The 16,988-nt window shown below is 41.0% G+C and overlaps 1 long non-coding RNA gene across 2 annotated transcripts in view; it reads right to left on the bottom strand.

The window, feature by feature from the left end:
* The window catches only part of LOC115294463, a 46,751-nt gene that overhangs the window by 27,557 nt on the left and 2,206 nt on the right, over positions 1–16,988 (bottom strand). For both annotated transcript variants that reach the window (XR_003909900.1, XR_003909899.1), the window contains exons 2-3: positions 16,713–16,907; positions 5,585–5,655 (exon numbers count right to left, since the gene is read on the bottom strand). This is a non-coding gene — a long non-coding RNA (uncharacterized LOC115294463). The remainder of the gene's footprint in view (positions 1–5,584; positions 5,656–16,712; positions 16,908–16,988) is intronic.

The following is a 16,988-nucleotide window of genomic DNA, read 5'->3' as shown; positions in this document are numbered from 1 at the left end:
GATGGATAGTCAGGTTTGGAAAGCACGGCCTTACGTCAGGAATTATTATTGTTGTTATTATTATTATTTTAAAGTTTATTTATTTATTTTCAAAGAGAGTGTGTGCATGCATGGGTCAGGGAGGAGCAGAGAGAGAGAGAGAGAGAGAGAGAGAGAGAGAGAAGAGGGAGAGGGAGAGGGAGAGGGAGAGGGAGAGGGAGAGAGAGAATATCTTTATATTGTTAGTATGAAGCCTGACTTGGGGCTTGATCTTACGAACTATGAGATCATGCCTTGAGCTGAAATCAAGAGTTGGGTGCTTAACTTTAGCTTGTGTACCTACCAGTGGCTTGTGTACTGACTGATTAAATTGGCTTTCAGAGAAGGGGCAGGAATAGAGAGCTCTTGAGACTGATAAATCATTGGGTATTAGTAAATGGGCTGAATTTGTACCAGTCCATGATGGGCACAAGTAGATGGAATTCCGGAAAGGCAAACCTTATCTTTTCAATGTTGCCATTCTATGGGCTTTGCCCAAATGTAGCAGACTTCGTATTATTTCCATGGAGTGAATCACAATGGGCTAGTTCTGGATGTGCCTTTTTCTAGAAGAGACAGTGTTAGAATGGGTTTCTAGTGTGGGAACAGCTTCAAGTGCATTGCTCCTGGAAGGCACTGTAGAGGGGAGTGGTCTAAGTGTGCCACGTGACAGGATTTTGGAAGTCATTTGGCAAAGATGATGGGAAAGAGCAAGCAAACTTTGGCTTCAAAGAATGAACTTGTAGTCTTATTAAATAGTGAAAAAAAGGCATAAAAGTAGAATAAGAATTTGGAACATAAAAGCTCTAGTGCAAATGCTAAATCTTAGGATGCTATTAAGATAGTGGTTGGCAAACTGTGGCCTGTAGTCCAAATCCTGCCTGTTGCTTGTTTTCATCTGGCTTGTGAGCTAAGAATGGTTTTGCATTTTCAAATGGTTGAAAAATAATAAAAAAAAGAATAACATTTCACCACCCATGAAAATTACATCAATTTCAAATATCAGTGTTCCTAAATAAAATGGTGTTGGAACATAGCCATGCCCATTCTCTTATGTATTGCCTCTGGCTGCTTTGTTCTATAACCGCAGGGCTGAGCAGTGGCAACAGAGAGTGTGTAGCCCACAAAACCTAAAATATGGACTTGCTGGCCCTCTGCAGAGAAAGTTTGCTGACTCTTCTACTAAAGAATCACAAGAGGGCCCATCTGGAAGGCTTCCCCATGGCCAAACAAAGGGGCAAGAGACAAAAGAGAGGAGGGTAGAAATATCTTTGTAATGTAATTTAATCCTCCCAGTAGCCCTTAAGGTAGAGTCAGGGTCCCAGCAAAGTGCAGATACCCACTCAAATTAAGATAATTGGAAGAGGAATGGGGAGAGGGGATTAAATGGTTGATGGGCAGTAAGGAGGGCACTTGTCGGAGGAGCGCTGGCACATGGAAGTGAGGAGACACTCGTTTCTACTCCTGAAACCAGTACTACACTGTATGTTAACTAATTTGAATGTAAGTAAATAAATAAACTTAAAAAAGATAACTGGAAGGTGGTTTAATAAATATACCTTTTCCAAAGTGAGAGCACAGGTGGGGATCCCTAAGAGATAGTACATCCTCCCTGGGCTAGTAGCAAAGGAGCTGTTACTGCCTCTGAGTCTGGAGGGTTGAGGGAAAGAGGGGAGTTTCCAGAATCCAGAAGGATGGACTTACATATCTAGGGCTTCCTGGACAGCAGCAGTGACCTTCAGTTGAAGGACATAACCAGTCAGGTAGGATCCCACAGGGAGTGGGCCAATGGCATCAAAATCTTACCCTCACTCTAGTTCCTTCCTGCTGTCTCCTGCAGGATACTTCTGAGGTGGTTCTTTGGCTGCTCCTTGAACATGGGGACAACCATAGTTTTGTGATCATTTTCTGTTTCACTGAGGGATCATTCTTGTGACTAGAAAGTTTTCTCTTAGATTGGACCAAACCAGAAGGTCACATTTACTAACTAAAAAAAAAAACCAGGGGCAGCCTGGGTGGCTCATTTGGTTAAGCAACCAACTCTTGATTTCAGCCCAGGTCATAATCTCACAGTTTGTGAAATCAATCACCTCATTGGTTCTGTGCTAATAGCATGGAGCCTGCTTGAGAGTCTCTCCTTCTCTGCCCCTCCCTTTCTTGCACTCCCTCCCTCTCTCTCAAAATAAATAAACTTAAAAAAACCATATGTAGACAGAGAGACAAGCATCTGAAACTCTGAGCTTTCTTGATTCACTTTGTCTTTCTTTTCAGAGTTACTGAGTTCATCATTCATTGTCACAGTCTTGCATCAGAAGGAACTCAGGGTACAAGTTGTGTTCTTTCTACTTCCTTCAAAAGACTGGACTCTTCAAAGTCCTGGCAGGCATATTATTAGATCTTTTGGCAGCTGTTCAGTGCTGTGTGAATCAGTGGAAGTGGGTTGTGGTCAGTGACATGCTGTCCGTGTCGTGGCAGGCTGTGTGCTGTGTCTCACACATGCTCTAGGAAGAAGGCTTACCTTGTGAATGGCCACATGGTCTCCCAGATCTGTCTTTGCATGCCACAGTGGGAAGGCACATTGGGCACCTTTCTTTGCTGGATGTGGTGACAAGACACTACATCTGCTGGTGCTCATGAGTTCTTTTAATGTTCTGTGGAACATGAGATGTGGTTTCTTTTTCAAAATGTGATGAGACTCTCTGGACTCTGATGATGATAGTGATGATAACAACAAAATTTTATTAAGTGCTTAATCCTTGGTAGGTGAGAAATAATGATCAGTATTTGCCATTTTAGTACAATTAACCTTTTTTATGTTTTTATATTTTTAAGTCATTTTGAGTAATTTGCAGAAAATCAGAAATATAAAAAAACATTTACCAGCAATTTTAACAAAAATATAAACATAGAAAATCCCATGTATTTTTGGTTTAGAAGGTATGTCCAACGAAAATGGGCAGCTTCCTCTGAACATCATTAACCAGTCATCAGCTGTCACGTTTCATTCTGGAACATATCCATCTTGTAAAACTGATTCCAGATTTCAAATACTTCTCAAAAAGATTTAGCTTATCAGGACTTCTGATTTTCTCCTCTTGAAGTCATATCATCAAAAATACAATACTTTTGAAAACTTTGATGGTTTGTAATTTTGAGAGAACAGACTTCTTTGCTCCATAATTGCAAAACATTTCAGATTTGTAAACATCAGTTAGGATGATCAACTCAATAAAATTTTATTTTTTACATTATCTATTTTCTTTCATGCAATTTTTCTTTTGAGAGGGAGAGACCACGTGTGTGAGTGTATGCAAACATCTGAGCAAGTAGGGGAGGGGCCAAGGGAGAAGGAGAGTGAGAATCCCAAGTAGGCTTTGCACCCAAGGCAGGGCTCCATCTCACAAACCATGAGATCATGACCTGGGCCAAAATCAAGAGTCAGATGCTTAACCACCTGAGCCACTCAGTGACCTTCATCCACTTTTTTATATATACCTGCCTTTTTCACCTATGACTGATACCAAGCAAATTTTGGTATAGAGTCATCATAAAAGATGAAAGAATATGTCATACATCTTTTTTAGCAAAACAGGATCATCCATGTTCTGATCACAAAACGCCATAAGATAAAGTTCTTATTGAGTGACTAACTCATTGAGAACATCCTATTTCCTTTTAGCCCTTAGAAATAAGTGTCTGCTCATTGATTTGAGAGTTTGAGGGAATTCATCTATGAAATTATCATCTGAAGACTCAGAATCCGAGATTTTACTTATGTACAATCTCTTTGCCTTAATCTTCTGATTTGTTTAATAATTGAGAATTATCCTCTCTGTAAATGTCCTTATTTTTGCTATTATGGGTAGAAAATAAAAATTATGAATTCTCATCTATGTTCTTTGAAAGATAAAAATGAACTACAAAGGGGGCATCTCTTGTCTTTCTTAATCCTTGAAAAATGCTACAATACTTGGGTACAACAACAGGAAGCCTGAAGGGCGGTGTGATCATGATGGTTTCATTATTGTATCAGCTTCTAGACAATTCCATTATTTTTTTTTATTTCACATTATCTTAGCACTTTTAAAGCACAGTTTAGCATACTTGGTGAGTAATCTTAAATAATGTCTAAGGTGATGAACTACAAAATATTTTAAGATCCAGGAAAAATGAAATTGCTAAGATCCCATAATATGTTTTAAATTTATAAAAATTCAAGATAGAATGATTGTTTCTATTTTTTTAAAAAGCAAAGTATCTCCTTGTTCTTTTGAATAGTTCTAAGAATAAGCAATGCAATATTAATCTCTCCAAATAGAACTCAAAAATGAAATTCAAGGGCTGAGACGGAGCCCCCATGATCCCTGATGCTATGCCTACAGTTAACACGTGTTAGATACCATGCTGGAAAATTTATGAACATGACCAAAACAGCTAATGGATCAAAAAAAAAAATAATACAGTTTCAGTTTTCAATGATGACAGAGTTCTGAAGATGGATGCTGGTGATGGCTGTACGACATCATGAATGTACTTAATGCCAATGAACTGTACCCTTAAAAATGACTGAAATGGTAGATTTTATTTTATTTTATTTTACCACAGTAAAAAACAATAGCAATGGCAAAGTGAGAGTAAAACCCCAGCAGAAAGACCCCAGAGCCTCACACTTAGCTATTGCACTTGGTACTGCTCATGTGAGTGCTGGCGTGTCAGGACCCTGCTGTGGTCCAGAGGTGCAGAGGCTGCATTAGCCTGGTTTTGCCATGTTCTCCACCTCCTCTTTCCAGATTTCTTACCTACCTCTTGAGGATCTGTTTGGATTTTTTCAAAACTCCTAAAAAATTCAGTACATGTAAAATCATATGCATTTTTGGCCAAAATCGTTTCTGACACCCTCAGAAGATAAAGATGCTTATGTCAGGAAGGCCAAAGGAAAAGAGCCCCTCAGCTCCAGCCATCCTTGGCTCTGTGCCTCCTTCAGACTCCGCTTATGAATGGCTTCGACAGTTTCCACTCCTCTGTTTGCCACTCATCTTCCAGGTGCTAGTAATTCTAATTTGCAACAGCTCTGTAGATATCAAGCCCAATTTGATTTTATTGTTTTTGAGGAAGATAATATGTGATTAGCTGGATGTTAGTGTAATTGTTTCCTGCAAGTTGGGCGCTGAATTCTAAACATACATACCGTCTAAATATCTTTACAAATTAAATACACAGTTAAGCATGATTGTTCTATTCCAATAAAAATAACACTGATGCAAATAAGCAGAGAGTATGAGTATGCAGCTGAATAATGTCCATTACTTGAGTGGAGAATATTATTCATAGATAGGTCAAAGATAAACTTATTTTAGGGTAAGAATATAATTGGGTATTGAGAGCTGTAGTTCCTACTTGGACCAGCTGAGGGCAGTAGTTCTGGTGAGAATGATTGCCTGGATTCCACTCCTTATAATGTCTGGTGAATGATCATTTTGAGTAATTAGGAGAAAGACTATCTCTAGCACTCATAGGGCCCAGTTTGAGTGAAGAATGACAGAAAGCACCCAGAGAGTCTACTTACTGTGTTTCTTAAGGTGGTCTTAGGTCTACCTTTCCAGATATATGCTGCAGATGCAGATTGCAGGGCCCCACCTATGGCAAATGGAGTCAGAAATTCCTCAGGCAATTCTTTTTCACAGTAAAGTCTGAAAATCATTGTTCTATTAGTATCTTTTCAAATGAAAGGGAGGAGTTGAAGACAATAGAAAGAACCAGACCAAGGTTAAGTTTCAGGTTTATGGGTTTATTATAATGCCATGTAATGTCTGATGTAGCATCCAGGAAATCGGAGTTCATGAAAAGCATTCAAATGAAGAGATCTCTCAAGAGACTCTTAATTTGCGAGTCTGGTTGGGAATAAAAAAAAAAGGGAAGTAGGATTGAGGCAGACAGAGCTGTAAGTTTGTAGGGTTGGGAACTTGAGAGGCCTGAGGCAGGAAAGGCACTTGGTTGGGGACAGTGGGCCTCACTATCAGAGAGTCACAGATGTCTCACACTGCAGAACGCTATAGGTTGGGACGAAGTGCTCTATCGTCATAGCAATGAATCTTTGTTTGTCTGTCCTTGGCTCAAAGGTTAAACTTGCAAACCCCATTCCTATCACACCTCTCATGTTAGGCAAGTAGTTGTGATCTCAGAAGGTTCTGTTATTAACCCAACTCCCCAGTTTTAGACATTGGGGAGCCTTGTGGTAGAAGAGGCTTCCCCAGGGCTCAGAACAGACTTGCTTCATGGGCCTGGTCAAAGTGAAGCCCATCCAACTGACATCCTGGCTCATGTGGGGAAGTTGCAGTCTCGGCGTGAGCAAAACAAATAGCAGGGTGAGAAAAGAAACAAGGAGTTGAAAATCTCTAAGGTGTGCGTGTGCGCATGTGTACACACGTACTTGCATGAGCCTGCGATGCATGGAGTGGGCAGCTGACTAAAGACTGCGTAAGTTTGGGGTTCATCCTGAAGGCAATGGGGAGCCATGGGAGGGTTTTAAGCTGGAGAATTATCTGATCAGATCTGTTTTTAGCTTACGGAAGTCCAGTAGCTTGGCTGGTTATTTTGATCATACCAGTGACAAGAGAATCTGAGGTGGGACAGGTTACTTGCTTTCTCATTTTCTGCTCAGACCAAAAAAAAAAAAAAATCCATTTTGAGGTATTTGATAGTACCTAGCCCCCTGAATCACATGGCTGGTCTTGGTCTCCCTCATTTTCCCTGTTTCCTACTGTTCACCTTCTCTGATGTCTTTTGTAAAGGAAACAAAGATACTTCCTCTAGCCCCAAGCAAGAAATGGGCAGGAATGTTCTTGGGATGAATTTATCTTTTGGAATTTTCTCATATAGTCTTCCAAAATTGAAAACAATTATTATGAAAAGGATGCAAATATTAATGGCTTGCTTATTTATTTACTTATATAATTTATTGTCAAGTTAGCTAATACACAGTGTATATGGTGTGCTCTTGGCTTTCAGAGTAGATTCCCATGATTCATCATTTACATATAACACCCAGTGCTCATCCCAACAAGTGCCCTCCTCAATGCCCACTTATTTTCCCTACCCCTACTCTCATCAATCCTCAGTTTGTTCTCTGTATTCAAGAGTTTCTTATGATTTGCCTCCCTGTTTGTAACTTCTTTTTCTCTTCCCCTTCCCCCATGGTCCTCTGTTAAGTTTCTCAACTTCCACATATGAGTGAAAACATTTGGTATCTGTGGATAGAACTGGAGCTTATTATGCTAAGTGAAATACATCAGTCAGAGAAGGACAGATCTCAAATGTTAATGGTCTTTGTTTAACCTGCTGCTTTTTTTTTGTTTGTTTACAAAATGAAACACAAGAAAAATAAGTGAGAAACTAATGAAATTAGTTATCTAAGGTATGAATAGAACCAAATGCAAGGAATAGGGACCTCTCTTGAGTACACATTTTGACTTGGTTTTGACTAGTAAGCTGTAAACATGATGGTTTACATGTCCAAAAGTAAAATTTAATCAACAAAGATGGGAAAAAGATAGATACTGAATTCAAACAGAAAAAGAAGACTGTACATTTATATTAAATAGATAAACATCACACATTAGTAAAAATATTCAAGTCACTTCTAAGCATAGTATTCTGTGTATTGCCAGTGTGATTTTTCCCAAGAACAAACTGCAAAGAAATCTTGAACTTGACCTAAGCTATTGGTAATGGTAATGATGTAGCAATATTGAAAATGTGTGTATTTCAGGACTGAACAAATGGGTGAAAATATTGAGTTCACACTGTGGGAGAGAAGGGATATAAAAATGAACTGGATATAATGGTCCTTGACAGAATTATTACTATGATGGTTATAAAATGGTAATTTGCTAATTTCCTTCCTCAGTTATTAGTTATTCTTCTGTAAAGAAGAGCTTTCCTATCTCCATCTTCTCACTTTTATTTTTTCATATCAAAATATATTCTTCCCCCCACCCCAGTGTCTTATAGCCATTTCTCTCATTAGCCATTTCGAAGTGCAAATAATGCTGGTTTTCACAGTGGGAACTCCTTCAAGCTAGATCCTATGTCCTCTTGACATATATCCATTTTATTAACAAATTTTTTTTTGGAAAACAATGAGTCTATACTGATACTGCTAAGATCAAACCAGTACAACAAAACCAAACCAAAACAAGGCAAAACCAAAACAAAGCAAAAAAGGAGAACAAAGTAAAAAGACATGTCAACTAAATGCAATGTGAGAGCCTTGATTAAATCCTAGAGTTATATCGATATCTAATAGACCTCTGTATTACATATGTTATATATATATATATATATAAGTATATTACATATCTATACCTGTAGACCTCTGTATTACATATATTACATATATACATAAAACATTAAATATTTTAAATATATATATTATATATATATATATACACATAGCCTTGTATCAATGTTAAATTTCTTGAATAAGGTAACTGTACTGTGGAATGAAGAGAATCTTTTTATTCTTTCCAGATTTACCTTGAAGTATGTAGGGGTAGAAATGTTGTGAAGTCTTTTAGGTAAAGCAACTAATTCTCAAATGGTTAAATGAAAATATATGTATGTATGTATACATATAGCAAATCTGGGACAGTAGAAATAACTGGTGAATCTAAGTGAAGCAGTCTTCATTTTACTTTGCTTACAGTTTTTCTTAAAGTAGAAATTTTCAAAATAAAAAGTTGCACGGGAGGGCACCATGTTGGACTGAATGAGAACGGCCATGGAAGGCGGGGCTGGGGTTGCGCTGACAGCGCTGAACTTCTGCAGGACATCCTGGAGGGGTTCCGGAAGGCAGAGCTGTGCAGGAAGGCGGTTAGAGGCACATGGCAGAAAGCAGAGCATCTAGGGCCGGAGTCATTTAGCATCTGCAAGTGGTGGGATTTTAATGGTGCAGCTATTGGTTTTAAATACACATATAGCATCATTTCATTTCACAACCATATTTTACACACAAAAATGTAGATCATATTCCAGCTCCATCCTGGTCCTACTCTCTTACTGGAGTGGGAGATGCACTTAAGAGCTTGTTTGATACATGGGTTTTATTCCAAAGCCCCCCTTCATGACTGATTTCAATTCTTGTTAATCTTACCATGGAATCACTTAAATGATTGTGGGAGAGTGCATTTAAGGTATCTAATGATCAGCAATGTGGTTTATTTTCTGTCAGGTATGACTTTGTTCTTTTTATCTGATGCTTACCACACAGCTTCACACAAAGCAGGTTTGCTTCATTGCTTCCCCTCCACCCCTCCCCCAGCAGCTCCTGGTACAGATTTGTATTCCTGGCATCCTGCTCTTGTTTGATGAGTTTTAGGAGGCCCCGATTCTTGTTTTGTCCCCAGGAGTAAAGCAGAGACTGCTTCAAACTGATAGCAACACGATTTTGCTGCCCTATAGACAGTTATTTAAACTCTGATATGTGGCCAGTGCCTTGAAATTCAAGCAATGGAAATGACATCATTATCAGCCGACTCTTTATGATGAAAAATGACCCACATTAGGAAACAATCTGAACCCAAGGAAACTTCAGTGATCAATCATCACAATTATAATGTGCTGGTCTTTTATGTAAATCCAACCCACAGTGAAGCTGAGTTTGGGTGGAGGAGTTGGGGGAGGAGAAATCCTGTGGAAAAGAACATTAGTACAGTATAATTAAGCAAAAGGGAAAGCTTCAGATAATATATGTTTCTCAGGGGACCATTTCATGCCTTGGGGAGCCTGACAGATCTAGGCTGAGAGGGTTGCATCATCATCATTAAAAGCATTTGTTAAATGCCCAGAGCTACACAGAAATAGGCTGGGCTCTGTGCTGTGTGAAGTTAGTTGAAACAGGCTAAGGTCCTCCTTCCAGGACCTGGAGACCTGGTTGGGCTACTTAGTGGATGGGCAGGGGGCAGGGGCTCCCCTTGCCTCAGGGAGGCCATTATGATTCCAAGCGGATAATATTCCATCTGGTGGGGGGTCTGTGGTGCCTGGATTCCCTCATTACTTCAGTCCCTTCTCACTGGTTCTTTTCAGCACCCTATGGCCAGTCACGGGCTTATGGTGACCTGAGTATGAGGTAGAAAGGAAGGGGATGGTCCCTTTTCACCTGCAAGACAGCAGACTGTTTGCAGAGGGCCCAAGAGGTGGGCCTTTGGTAATGCATCTTGCCTTTATCAGTGGGCACAAATGATCACTCCTTGCCAGCCTCACCAAGCCAGTCATAGTCTCTAGAGTATGTGTTTTGTCTAGTTACTTTTTCTCAAATCTAGAAAAGGGAGGAGTATGTGTAAACGTCTGAAGACATGCAAGGGAGGTGAAGAGGGACAGAGATAATTGACATGGCTGTACTGGTCACAAGAAATTGCAGAGAATAGACTTATTAAGGTGTCTCTAAGTTGCCTGTGTCCTTGGATACATGAAAAGCACATTGAAGTGAACATTTAGCTTTGTCATCCTTCACCAAAGACTCCGGAGCCAATAGACTTGTGGGCCAGCCTGGTGGCCAGGTAGCCCTGGGCTGGTGAGGGCTGCAAGCAGGGTCTCCACATTTTGGTCCCCATTTGTGAATACCCGGTCCCTGTCAACGCTGTTTTTTCTGGTATCATCTCTTCCATCTCTTCCATACTTCTTGACTTTACTTGCAAAACCTGTCCCATGTGATCTTCTTATCCTCAAATCAATGTTAAGTTATGAGGCCCTGGTCTACTTCCTCCTCTATTCTTTACTGCTTTCCTGCATGACAAAAAAAAAAAAAAAAAAAGCCTTTCCACTTGCAGACCTACAATATCTGAGATTCTCTCCTGGGAATTTGTTCTTTGTAGCTAAAGTTTTGCCCTTCTGTGGAATAAAAATGCTCTTGGTAGGATAACACCTTAAATCCTTTGTGGTTTTGTGGATGGTGGACCCTTTTCCACAAGGCAGATTTCACAAGGGTGAAGGGAGGAAAAACCCAGAGCCGGCGCACTGACCTGGCATGGGGAGAGGAAAGAGGGTGGGCTAGTGCTTGGAAAGGCAGAAGTCAAATCTGACAGGACACCACATTTATTCAGACTCAGGTGCTGTTCTAAGCTGTTACACCAATTGTGCCATTTAACCCCACAGCAACCTCACACGGACAGAGCTGGGATTCAAGCCTTGGCAACCCAACTTTTAACCCTTGCCCTTCATCATCATTTTGCACCAGAAAGAGGAGGAGTACATGTGGGGAAGAAGCCCACTTAGGTTCCTGGGAAGAAGGGTCTGACTGCATTCATCCAGTGTAGTCTCCAAGACCAAGTCACCTTAGTTGTCTGTGGTTGTAGGGGAGATGTGTGTCATGGTGGCAGCAGGAGGCCACACCCTGTCTGGAAAAACCGGATGGCTTGCCAGTAGGAGCCTCCCTCTACTGGTGGGGTCAGCTCCAGAGCAGCCATGGAAATCTTTCTGTTGACAGAAGCCAAGAACCTTCCCTGGGTGGCCTTTGGACTTGTAGCCGCTTCCTAATCTGACCCACCATGGCAAGTTAAACACTGCCAGTAATTGCCAAGCTGATGTGTCTACAGACATTAAGGAAATCAAGTCTTGGGATCTGTGGACATCATTGAGCATGCTCCAGTTGGCCTCACTTGCGGTATGGTGATTGCTTACGGAGAGCTCCATCAGTTAAGTTAGTTCAGGGAGGGAGTGGTGGTGAAGGTTTTCTCACCATGTGGAGAGAATGGTGTGTTTTTCTGCATAGGGAAGAGCCTCTTTTATTCTGGGCTAAAAGTGAGGAAAAAAGACCACTTTGGAACATACTCTTAAAAAAGATGGTCTCCCTGTGCTCCTGACAGTGACAGGGTCAAGGAGTTGGGCTCCATGGGAAACTCTGTGTGGAGGCTCTGGCTCACCCTGCATGTCCACTTTCACCTCCACAGATTCAGGTCTGGCTGGGAAAGGGCTGTGTGGGGCACTTTGAAATAATCATATCATAGCTCTGGTTGAAGTCATACTTCCTCTGATGAATAATCCATACATGGTTACTAGGAGTCATTAATTGCTGTCTGTCTTCATTTTCCAGGTGGTAGGAAGGAGGAAGGGGAACCAACATCACTGGTTCCCTTTCGTCTGCCTTTGTGAGCACTGCTCTTTGGACCAGCTCAGGTCTTCACTCTCCACTTAGCATGGGGGTGGCAAGACATGGGGACTTTGCAAGTGTTGTGTTTGAAAGGGCAGAAATAATTTATTGAGACTTGTAGAACAGGACCTAGTCTACCTCTGAAAAATCCTCATTCATGTGTACCTTTGATGAGACTCTTATTTTACTTCTGAGGCCTATGGGACATACTATCATTAAAATTACCATGATATATATATTCAACTAGCTCACAAAGGAAACCACCCCTCATCTCCAGTCCATTTCCTTAAAACTCATCAGTGAAGGGCCCTCCAGAAATTCTTGGACTCTGTTTCTTTTCACAAAGTCTTTTTGCATCTGGCACATATTCATGACTAAAATTTAAAACCAGAGAGTTTTCATACCTCATTTAAAGCATGCCCCTCTTCAGAGCCTGTGCACTGGGCACGTCTCTAATGAGTGCCAGGTAGTGACTGTGCTAGGGGTTGTGGTGGGTGGAAAAAGCCGAGTGGTGTGGCACAAGGGACATTGGGGTCAGGACACCCCAAGAAACAGCTCAAGCAGGTATTAGCTGGGTGACTTGACTTAAAACTCTTGAGTATCAGCTTCTTATCTGTAAAGTGGAGATAACAGTACTGTGTTGAAAGAGATAACAATGCCCTCCCTTGGGAAGGCTCAGGGAAGATAAAGTATGGGAAAGTACATTGGGAACTAGAAAACCTTAGGTACATGCGAAGGGCGGCTCCTGGACTTAAGTTGGATCAAATAGCTATTTATTTATTTATTTATTTATTTAGGATCAAATAGTTCTTGAAAGAAGACCGTCTAAGTCTGGAGCTTTGTTGAACAGATATTCCTTATTGATTTTTCTCCTAGCAGGATTTAATCTATACTCTGTTGTCTTGGGTCTAATTTTTCAAAAGATAAGCAAGTTAAAAAGACCTGAGCTTTAAATTGTATCAGGTACCCTCCCACACCTTGCTGTGCTGATGTAGACACTGGTCAGAGCCAGAGAGTCCCCTGTGCAGTTCAAGGAACAGGTGTGTGTCCTTGGAAGGGGGTTTCTGCCTGACTGCCATGGTAGAGCCCCTGCTCTGTCCCCATCTCCCACCCCTGCCAGCCCTTTGAGCTGTCTCATCGATGGGCCAAGGTCTGTAGAAGCTGGGGCTGTGTTACATCCATACTCAGAGTCCACAGGCCTTTCAGAAAGAGAGGTGGTATGACATTTGGAGAATTATTATAATTTCTACTACTTGTTTACTGCACACTAGGTGCTGAACCAGGCACTTTACAAGCATCAGACCCAGCCAGTCTTCCCAATAGCCCCGTGAAGCAGGGACTCTTACCATCCTTTACAGACAAGGAAACTGAGCTTGGAGAGTTTTAGGTCAGTTGTTCAAAATCAACAGTTGATGTAGTGCAGATCGGGAATCCCACGTGGGTCTAACTCTGCAGGCTGTTCTTAGTGGCATGTTGCTCCAGTGCCTGGCCAGGTTGGGGCTGGACACAGCAGCTAGAGCCTCAGGTCACATAGCAAGATCATACCCAGCCCTGGGGATGGTCCTCCTCTTGCTGAAGGTGGGGGGGGGGGGGGGGGAACAGAGGGCTGGAACTGCAAGGGACCTCCATTTGTGACCCTGTGGTGCCAACCTGACATCAGTCCCATTTAAAAAAATGCCACAGGTCAACTCCGCAGGTATGTGGCTGTACATGGTGCAGGTGTGCTATGGGGCACCTTTGCTTTTAAGTCTGTTTTTTTTTTCAACACATAACTACCCATTTAAGACATTTATTTTCCAGGTCACTACTCCTACATTTTTTGGCAGTTTAAAGCGTGGGGTGAGTTATACGGATGATTAGAACTCTTCCTTTTGACTTCCCTGAATCTGACTTTTTACTATTCCTAACTTGTAAATTAATGCCTAAAAAACAAAAGGAAGGAAAAAGAAAAGAAGGAGAGAAAGAAAGAAGTAGGCAGAAAGAATGAATGAATGAACAACTGAACAAGAGAAAAGAAAGGAAAGGAACAAAGTTAGTTTATCAGGGAAGGTAAGGAACAGTAGAAAAGAACTGGGGAAAAGCTGGATGTAAAGTAGCATGAAACCAAAGATTTTTATGTCTTCTCCACCCACCCCATACCATCTCATAAATCTTTACATTACATTCTGCTAAATGTGTCAGAAATGCAACCTTGCTTGCAAATAATTGCTGTCATTGAATGCATCTCCCCTGGCATATCCATTGGAGCTCAAAATAACCCATGTAACCAGAGTAAATCAGTGACTGGATGCCCAGTGCCAAGCATAATCTCAAGCAACATTTAACTAGGTTCAATATTTATTTCCCAGCCTTGAGTCACTTTGAAATGATCTGGCCTCAATTCAGACAGGACCAGCCCTAATTTTATGGTGCTCTTGGAACCCTTCCAGCAGCACGAGGGTTCAGATGTCAGGGAGTTCCAGAAAAATGAGATCCCTCACAGATTTCACAATTGAAGCCACCCCCTTCCAGTATTTTGTAACATGTGAGCCTTTTGACTGAAGATGTAACCTTTTAAGAGGACTTTGAGCACCCCTTAGAAGAATGCCTCACACATAGCCCAACTCCCACCTCATCCCTACGGATGGGGCATGCACAGACACCTGGCTAATAGCGTGCATAAATAAAGTCTCTGAACATCCACTTGTAGGGAAAAAGGAGCCTGCAATTTATTTCCATTTTTTAAACAAGTGACATTTTCCACACAATTATGAGAGACAGATTTGGGAAGCTTCAAGACATGCTAAAACAGCAGCGAACACTGCTCCAAGTTTAATGGATACAGGGACACATCAAATAAATAGCAGCTAATTCTCAAGCTTTTGTATCTCAAATGCTCAATCAATGGAAAACCAAGAAATTTTAGTGTACATCAGAGATAAATCTCAAGATGGCAGGATTGACTTTTAGCTCCCTGTTAAAGGGTATTGAACTGACATCGAATGACCTTACACTTAGCCAAAACATTTATTATAAAAGTCTGACGTGGTTAAGTGAAATGATTGATACTGGCCCATTTTGCTCTAAAATGTGGACTTTCACCTTTCTTGGTAGGAAAAAAAGTAAAGGAGCTCACCCATAAAATTAAGCCTTTTCCCTTTATTTATTTCTCCTTAGTCTATAGATGATTAATGTCTTTTTCAGAATAACTGTGTAAATTCTATAGTCTGAGATACCTAGGTTCAAATTCCAGGTAAATCATTACCAGCTTTTGAGCCATGTTTTTTTTTTTTTAGCTTCTCTAAAGAACAGTTTATCTATAGAATTGGGATAATTGCAAATGAGCTACTGTATTTATAGCAATTAGTAAAGTACCCAGGCTTATATTCAAATTCTAGTTTTATTATTGTTAATAGTATTTTATTTATTATTATTTATTTTGATTCCTGACTTCACAATTCCATAGACAATTATGCTATTAGCAGAGGTAATAATAACAACAGTAATATTTATAGATACATTTGTTGATACCTCCTAGGTAACAGGGACTGTACTCAATACTTTAAATACATTGTCTCATTTAATTCTTCTAACAACTCTCTGAGGTAGGTGCTACTATTATCTCCATTGTTAGAAGTGGGGAAACTGAGGTTTAGGGAAATGAGTGAAATTGCTTACAATCATACAGTTGGTTGGAATCCAAACACACTGCGTTACCCTGGCCTCCCTGCCTTAAGTCACATAGACGATTGCTTTTTGTGCTGTTGCATCCTTGGCAGAACAGAAAACTTTCATAATCTAGGGGAAGTCACTTTCTCTCTGTGGACCTTAGGTTTTCCAACTGTCAAATGAGAAACATTGGAATAGATTATATCAGACATTTTAAGGTTCCAGGATTCTAATGGAATCAGTTGTTGTCAAGAGAGACAGCTAAGAAAATGTGTAAATAGATTTTATAAATGTTGGAAAAGAAAACTATGTACATGTATGGCAAGTTCTGCATGGTCACTTCTTCCCATTAGGCGGGAAGGAGCAGTGTTTCTGTACATTCCATATGGCTTAATACCCTCTCCTTTGGCTATTCTTTCAAACCCTGCTGTGGAGTAAGCTGCCTGCTCACCTAGACATACCCATCCTGCAGTGGACACGGTTTGTCTAGCAGGAGCTGGCATGATCCTTCGTTCAGATCCTGCTCCCAAACTTGATTCCTCTGGATGCTTAACAATGACCCCTTCTTCCCAAATCCTAAAATACATACTCTTGCCATTCTGGGAATAATGTTGTGATTAAACATTTATTTATATTTGGTCCTCACACTCCAGTGTGGACATAAAACCCCTGATCGCTGTTGTTGCAGGGTTAGAGTGTTTAAAATATTTCACATCCTTGCCACAAGCTAAGCAGTTTCCAGATATAGCTTGTTTTGAGGCTCGGCCTCCAGGGTGGAGAAGGGGGCAAAGGGAGGAAGAAGGGGAGGGAGAAGGGCAGGGTGTGAAGGTGAGAAAGGGGAGTCTGAGCCTTAACTTCTAACCGGACTCAACTCCTGACATTTCACTTCCTGAGGACCTACCTGCTGCTGTGGTCCAGTGCTGGGATGTCAGCAGTGTCCTAGCTCTGAGTCCTCATTCTCCCACCTCTTCAGTGCAGCAGTCTGCTGGTACTGGCCTCCTGAAATACTGTTTTTTCTGGCGGTGTGATGGGCATGCAGAAATATTGTAAATGCTGAATTGGCTCTTCCAAAGTAGACGGGACTCCACAGTTTGGTCTTAAAAAAAATTTTTTTTTGAGAGAGTGAGACAGAATGTGAGCAGGGGAGGGGCTGGGAGGGGAGGCACAGAATCAAAAT

The sequence above is a fragment of the Suricata suricatta genome, chromosome 6, assembly GCF_006229205.1.
Source record: "Suricata suricatta isolate VVHF042 chromosome 6, meerkat_22Aug2017_6uvM2_HiC, whole genome shotgun sequence".
In the NCBI taxonomy this organism is placed as follows: Eukaryota; Metazoa; Chordata; class Mammalia; order Carnivora; family Herpestidae; genus Suricata; species Suricata suricatta.
This window is presented reverse-complemented; position numbering and strand designations above follow the sequence as displayed.